An 8,018-nucleotide genomic window follows, 5' to 3' on the forward strand; every position below is an offset into this window, starting at 1 on the left:
CGGACTTCTCAAGGTAGTCAGACTGTGCCAGTCAGGCATTTTCGTGTTTGAAGAAACACTTTTTCACTGCTCCTATACTCATTCAACCCAATGTTACCCAACCATTTATTTTTGAGGTTGATGCAGACAGGGCTGTGTTAACTCAAGGGTCATCCCCTGGTAAGTGGCATCCATGTGCCTTCTTCTCTAAAAAATTATCGTTGGCCGAAAGGAACTCTGATGTAGGCAATAGAGAACTTTTGGATATCAAGCTTTTGAGGAGTGGTGTCACTTTCTGGAGCAGGCAGTTCACAGTAACTGTCATTACTGGTCATAAAAATCTGTTGTACCTCAAATCTGCTAAACGTCTTAATCCTAGACAAGCTATATGGTCTTTGCTTTTTGCCAGCTTTAATTTTATTGTCAGTTACCGTCCTGGGATTAAAAATGTCAAAGCTGATGCTTTGTCTTGAAGTTTCCCTGGGGGTGGTTGTTTGGATAACTCTGTCCCTATTTTACAGGAAGGGGTGGTCGTCTCTGCAGTGAGTTCTAGGCTGGAGGGAGTGGTATTGGAAGGCTCAGAAGGACGCCTCTGCTTGTCCTTCAGGGAATGTATTTTTTACCATTGCATCTGCGTCTCAAAGTTTTAGGGGTACATCACAGCACGGCTCTAGCTGGTCATCCAGGTAATAAAGCAACCTTGGATCTCCTTTCCTATAAATTTTGGTGGCCAAGGTTGCATCAGGATGTAGTATACTTTGTGTCTTTCTGTAATGTCTGTGTGCATTCTAAGACCCCGCTTACTTATCTGTTTGGGGGTCTTCTACCATTAAACATACCCAACCGGCCATGGACACATTTATCCATGGATTTTATTATAGGTCTCCCTTCTGGTAAGACTGTTATCTTAGCTGTGGTGGATAGGTTCAGTAAAATGGCATACTTCATTGCTTTACCTGCTTTTCCTAATGCTAAAATCCTGGCTCAGGTGTAACGACATAGAATCATAGAATCGTAGAGTTGGAAGGGACCTCCTGGGCCATCTGGTCCAACCCCCTGCTCAAAGCAGGATTCGCTAAATCATCCCAGTCAGATGTCTGTCCAGCCTCTGTTTGAAGACTTCCATTGAAGGAGAACTCACCACTTCTCGTGGCAGCCTGTTCCACTCATTGATCACTCTAACTGTCAAAAAGTTTTTTCTAATATCTAATCTGTGTCTCCTCCCATTCAGTTTCATCCCATTGCTTCTAGTCTTTCCTTGTGCAAATGAGAATAAAGTTGATCCTTCTACAATGTGACAGCCCTTTAGATATTTGTAGACAGCAATTAAGTCTCCTCTCAGTCTTCTCTTTAGCAAACTAAACATTCCCAAATCCTGCAACCTTTCCTCATAAGACAGGGTTTGCAGACCGGTCACCATTCTGGTCGCTCTTTTCTGAACTTGCTCCAGTTTGTTGATGTCTTTTTTAAAATGTGGTGCCCAAAACTGGACACAATATTCCAGATGAGGTCTGACCAAAGAGGAGTAGAGGGAAATAATGACTTCACGTGATCTAGACTGTATGCTTCTGTTAATACATCCTAGAACTGCATTTGCCTTTTTTGCTGCTGCATCACACTGTTGACTCATATTCAGTCTGTGATCTATTAGTATACCCAAGTCTTTTTCACATGTGCTGTCACTTAGCCCTATTCCTCCCATTCTATATATGCTTTTTTCATTTTTATTGCCCAGATGTAGTACTTTGCATTTCTCCCTGTTAAAAACCATTCTGTTAGTTACTGCCCACTTCTCCAGTTTATTTAAATCTTTTTGAATCCTCTCTCTCTCTTCTCTAGTATTAGCTATCCCTCCTAGCTTTGTGTCATCAGCAAATTTAATCAGTTTACCCTCAATTCCTTCATCTAAATCGTTGATAAAGATGTTGAACAATACAGGGCCCAGGACAGAGCCCTGTGGTACCCCACTTGAGACATTCTTCCAACTGGATGTGCAGCCATTTACGACCACTCTTTGGGTCCGATCACTAAGCCAGCTATGAATCCACCTAACAGTTGCCTTGTCCATTCCATACTTAGTCATTTTTTCAATAAGGATTGTATGAGAGACTTTGTCAAATGCTTTGCTGAAGTCAAGATATACTATATCTACAGCATTTCCTTGATCCACCCAATCAGTGATACCGTCATAGAAGGAAATTAAGTTAGTCTGACATGACTTATTAGTTACAAACCCATGCTGACTCTGTTTGATCACTTCATTCTTATCCAGGTATTGACTTACATGTTGTTTAATAATTTGTTCAAAGATCTTTCCTGGTATAGAAGTCAGACTCACCGGCCTATAGTTGCCTGGGTCCACCTTCTTCCCCTTTTTGAAGATAGGAACAACATTTGCTCTTCTCCAGTCTTCTGGCACTTCTCCTGTTCTCCAAGAATTTTCAAAGATTATGGAGAGTGGTTCAGAAATTTCTTCTGCTATCTCCTTCAGTACTCTGGGGTGTAATTCATCTGGACCTGGAGACTTGAATTCATTTAGGTTAGCTAAGTGTTTCCTCACTATCTTTCTGTTTATAGATATCCTGGATTCTTCTATTCCCTTAATAGGACAGTGAATAACAGTTGGTGTTACATTTCCTTTCTGAGAGAAAACAGATGCAAAATAGGAATTTAAAAGTTCAGCCTTCTCAACATCCTGTCTTACCATTTCATCATTTTCATCCTGTAAAAATCCTATAGCATCTTTGACTTTTCTTTTACTTTTGACATATCCCCAAAATCCTTTATTATTGCTTTTGACATCTCTTGCAAGCCTCAATTCATTTTCAGCTTTAGATAATCTGATTTGTGCCCTGCAGATTCTGCAGACAGCATTATATTCTTCTTTAGATATGCCTCCCTCTTTCCATTTTATAAACATTTTTTTCTTCGTTTTTAGCATGTGCTTAAGTTCTGTGTTCACCCATCCTGGTTTCCTTAAATGCTTCCTATTCTTCCCTCTTTTCGGAATTGTTAACAACTGTGCTTTGAGAATTTCATTTTTCAAGATTTCCCATCCTTCCTGGACATTTTTGTCTTTAAGGATATCCAGCCATTGGATCCCTCCAATTATCTTTCTGAATCCCTTAAAATCTGCCTTTCTGAAATCTAACCTTGACGTCTGAGTCTTCACAGGTCTTCCGCCTCTAGTTATCCAAAATTCTAAAATAGCATGGTCGCTACCTCCTAGGGTTCCAGCCACTTTTACCTCCTCAACCATTTCCTCCCTGTTTATAAGGATTAGATCCAAGGTAGCAGTTCCCCTTGTTTTCTCCCCTACCTTTTGGAAGATAAAGTTGTCAGCAAGAGAGGATAAGAATTTCCTTGACCTGTTAGTTTTGCCTGAGAGAGATTCCCAACAAATGTCTGGATAGTTGAAATCTCCCATGACAACTATGTCATATTTTTTGGAGAACTTGGCCATTTGATGCATAAAGAGTTCATCCATATCTTCAGCTTGCACAGGCGGCCTGTAGTAAATGCCTACAATGGTGTCCTTTCCATTGTTCTGTCCTTGTATTCTTACCCAGTTTCCACAGAACTCCCAGTCTCTGAAGCTTCAATCTCTGTGCAGATATACGCGTTTCTAACATACAATGCAACACCCCCTCCTCGTTTATCAAGTCTGTTTCTTGCAAATAAGTTGTATCCTTCTAGTCTTGTATTCCAATCATGTGTATCGTCCCACCAAGTTTCAGTGATTCCAATGACATCATATTTCTTTTCCTGTGTTAGTAGTTCCAATTCTCCTTGTTTGTTGCCCATGCTTTGTGCATTAGTATAGAAACATTTTAGTTTGTGATTGGTTTCTCTTTCTCCAATATTTTTATTAATTAGATTCTTTTGTCTTTGTTCTTCCTTTCCACTTCTATTAGCAGAGTTCTCAATAGCATTTGTCAGGTGTATGGCTTTTTCTGGTCTTTTGCTTCCCTTCCCATGTTGTTCTAGTTTAAAGCTCTCCTTACAAGTGTAGCAAGGCGACTTCCAAATACATGCTTTCCAGTCTTCGTAAGGTGCACCCCATCTCTAGCAAGTAGTCCATCGTATAAGTAGTTCACTCCGTGATCCAGAAATCCAAATCGTTGCTGACGGCACCATCGACGTAGCCAGTTGTTCACCTGCAGAATCTTATTCCACCTCCTTGTTCCATGGCCATCCACTGGGAGGATGGAAGAGAAGACCACCTGCGCTCCCAGTCCTTTCACTTTCTTGCCTAAGTCTTCAAAGTCTCTGCAGATGGTTTCCAGGTCGTTTCTTGCAGTGTCATTTGTCCCCACATGTAGTAGCAGGAATGGGTAGTCATCTGTAGGTCTGAAGAGTCCTGATATCCTGTCAGACACATCTTTAATTTTTGCACCTGGAAGACAGCACATTTCTCTTGAAGTTATATCCGGTCTGCAGATAGCGGCCTCTGTTCCTCTCAACAGGGAATCCCCCATGACCACCACTCTCCGTTTCTTCTTCACAACATTTTTCTTTCTCCATCCAGGCGTGAGAGCCTGGTACTGGTTTCTGAGCAGTATGGGTGCTGACTGCCTCCTGATCCTCCTGCTTCTCTGGGTCACATGTCTCCATTCCTCTGTTTCTTCAGGTGCACTTCGAATTTCTTCTCTTTCTGTAACATGAAGAGATAATTCTGCTCTGTCCAAGAACTCTTCACCTTCCTTAATGATCTTCAACGTAGCTAACCTCTCTTCGAGATTTTGCAACTTTTCCTCCAACAGGGACACAAGCTTGCATTTGTGGCATGTGAAGTTTGGCTTTTCCACTGGTAAGTCTGTGAACATGTAGCAAGAAATGCAGCTCACCAAATGGCTCCTGGCCTCTTCCATCTTGAGATTTCTTAAAAACGATGAAAGATGAGCCAAAATTCCGGTTTTTCCGATCGATCGTGAAGCTTTGTGGGGTTCCCTCCCATGTGGTGTCAGATCAAGGGACCCAGTTTGTATCTATATTTTGGACCGCATTTTGTTCTCAGTTAGGGATGCATCTATCCTTCTCTTCAGTGTTTCATCCTCAAACCAATAATCAGACTGAACATCTAAACTGAAGTCTGAAGGTGTTCTGTTAGAGGGATTGGTCATCTTTTTACCATTAGCTGAGTTTGCCTTAAACAATCATTGCAGTAAGTCCACTGATAAGTTGCCATTTTTGGTGCATATTGCTTCCATTCTCAGTTCTGTACCATCAGTAAGGAGAGGTCCTCAGGTGTTCCTGGGGAGGAACGATTCTCTTCATCACTCATCTGCATGTCAAGGGGTTCAGAACAACTAAAAGATCATGGGGGACAGATGCAAACGCAAGGCTGATAAACGATTGTCAGGTTTGGACCTGGTTGTGAATAATTTAGTATGACTGTCTACCAGAATTATTACGCTGAAAATTATTTCCTGGAAATTAGGTCCTAGGTTAATTAGTCCTTACAAGGTGGTCGCTGTAATTAACTATATGGCCTTTCGTCTTGAGCTTCCTCTAATTCTTAAAATCCACGTTTTCCACAGGCCATTGCTCAAGAAGTATGTAGGGCTTGTGGAGCCATCACTGATTATTGTCGATGGCAATTTGGAGTTTCAGGTGGAAAGAATTGTGGATTCTCGTATGGTTCATTGCTCTTTATAAAACTTGGTACACTGGAGGTCGTATGGTCATGAGGAGAGGATGTGGGTTAATGTCAGTAACCTAATAGGATCCTTCCACGCTGTCCACCCACATAAACCCGGTCTCAAGGGTCCAGTGGCCTACATAAAAAGGGGGGGGGTACTGTCACAAGGGTGTTACGTCGCCCTGGAGTTAGACGGTCATGTCTGCTAATGAACCACAGGTCTTCTTTAGAGACGGTGTAATTTGTGTCCCATATTAAATGGATTAAGTTTCTTCTGGTGCTGAAGAGGTTAATGATCTTTCTTTGCTGGTCAGGAACATGGAGTTACATTTCAGCTTCTTCTAATCTGGTCACTTCTTCCTATATAAACTGGTTAGACTCTCATGTCTGTGCTTGTAAAAGATTTGTCTTTTTGTGCTGTGTACTAAAGGCCCCATCACACACAGCGATCTCGCCAGCAAGATCACTGTGTGTGACGGGGATCAGTGACCGGCCCCCCTGCCGGGTATCGCTGATCGTGCTTGATCGTCCTGGGCCATTTTTTGATCGCTGGTCTCCCGCTGGCCAGCACGCATCGTGCGGCAGCGAGAGACCAGCGATCAGTGACGCTGGTTTCCAAGGTAAACATCGGGTATCTAAGAGCCGTGCTGCTCTTGGATACCGGCGTACACGCTGGTTTCCAAGGTAAACAGCGGTTATCCAGGAGCCGCGTGGCTCTTAGATACCCGATGTTTACATTGGAAACCAGCTTGCTCGCTGGTCTTGATTGCTGGAGGGGCTGTCTATGTGACAGCTCACCAGCGATCAGCCTAACGATGTCCCAGCGATCCCATCCATGTCGGATCGTTGGTGGGATCGCTGGGATATTATGTGTAACGGGGCCTTAAAGCTAAGTGGCTGTAGAAGAATTGTTGTAGAAGAGTTCTGTGGCTTGCTGTAGCACGTGTGTATCTCCTGGCCCCTATTTCCATTTAGTTTGTTCCTCTCTGTCCCTATCCTCCTCCCTAATGTTGGTTAGTGCTTTTGTATATTAGAAGTTTTCTGTTATCCTTTTTTTTCTGTGTGACTTGTTCATATTACATTTCTGTCCCATGCCTCATGGGGCGGGGGAGGGGACAACTCAAAGTAAGCCAGAGACTTGGACCCTAACTATCTCTGCACCAGGGGTACTCTTGAAGGTAGATAGGCCCAAGTTCCAGGGACAGGTTGAGGACACCAGAACACCATATCTTGCAAAAATCGTTTATTTTCTGCTCACGCTCACTGAATAATCATGTTCTACTCTGATGGGATGAATAAAGATGTTTGATTGTATCTATATAATAGAGGGCATACAGTAGGGTGTATATACATTACACAAGTTACAGAGCAGTGTGTACATGCACACTTGTATATACACTCTGCTGTGTACATGGGAGAGCTTTGGAAGCAAAAATGTGTTTCATGTACAGAAGTGAGTGAGCTCTGCTGAGTAAAACACCATTCACCACAAAGGAAATGGTTGAGGAGGTAAAAGTGGCTGGGACCCTAGGAGGTAGCGACCATGCTATTTTAGAATTTTGGATAACTAGAGGCGGAAGACCTGTGAAGACTCAGACGTCAAGGTTAGATTTCAGAAAGGCAGATTTTAAGGGATTCAGAAAGAGAATTGGAGGGATCCAATGGCTGGATATCCTTAAAGACAAAAATGTCCAGGAAGGATGGGAAATCTTGAAAAATGAAATTCTCAAAGCACAGTTGTTAACAATTCCGAAAAGAGGGAAGAATAGGAAGCATTTAAGGAAACCAGGATGGATGAACACAGAACTTAAGCACATGCTAAAAAGGAAGCAAAAAATGTTTATAAAATGGAAAGAAGGAGGCATATCTAAAGAAGAATATAATGCTGTCTGCAGAACCTGCAAGGCACAAATCAGATTAGCTAAAGCTGAAAATGAATTGAGGCTTGCAAGAGATGTCAAAAGCAATAATAAAGGATTTTGGGGATATGTTAAAAGTAAAAGAAAAGTCAAAGATGCTATAGGATTTTTACAGGATGAAAATGATGAAATGGTAAGACAGGATGTTGAGAAGGCTGAACTTTTAAATTCCTATTTTGCATCTGTTTTCTCTCCGAAAGGAAATGTAACATCAACTGTTATTCACTGTCCTATTAAGGGAATAGAAGAATCCAGGATATCTATAAACAGAAAGATAGTGAGGAAACACTTAGCTAACCTAAATGTATTCAAGTCTCCAGGTCCAGATGAATTACACCCCAGAGTACTGAAGGAGATAGCAGAAGAAATTTTTGAACCCCTCTCCATAATCTTTGAAAATTCTTGGAGAACAGGAGAAGTGCCAGAAGACTGGAGAAGAGCAAATGTTGTTCCTATCTTCAAAAAGGGGAAGAAGGTGG

This window comes from Dendrobates tinctorius, unplaced genomic scaffold, assembly GCF_039654945.1.
Source record: "Dendrobates tinctorius isolate UK_male_01 unplaced genomic scaffold, ASM3965494v1 ptg000170l, whole genome shotgun sequence".
NCBI lineage: Eukaryota > Metazoa > Chordata > Amphibia > Anura > Dendrobatidae > Dendrobates > Dendrobates tinctorius.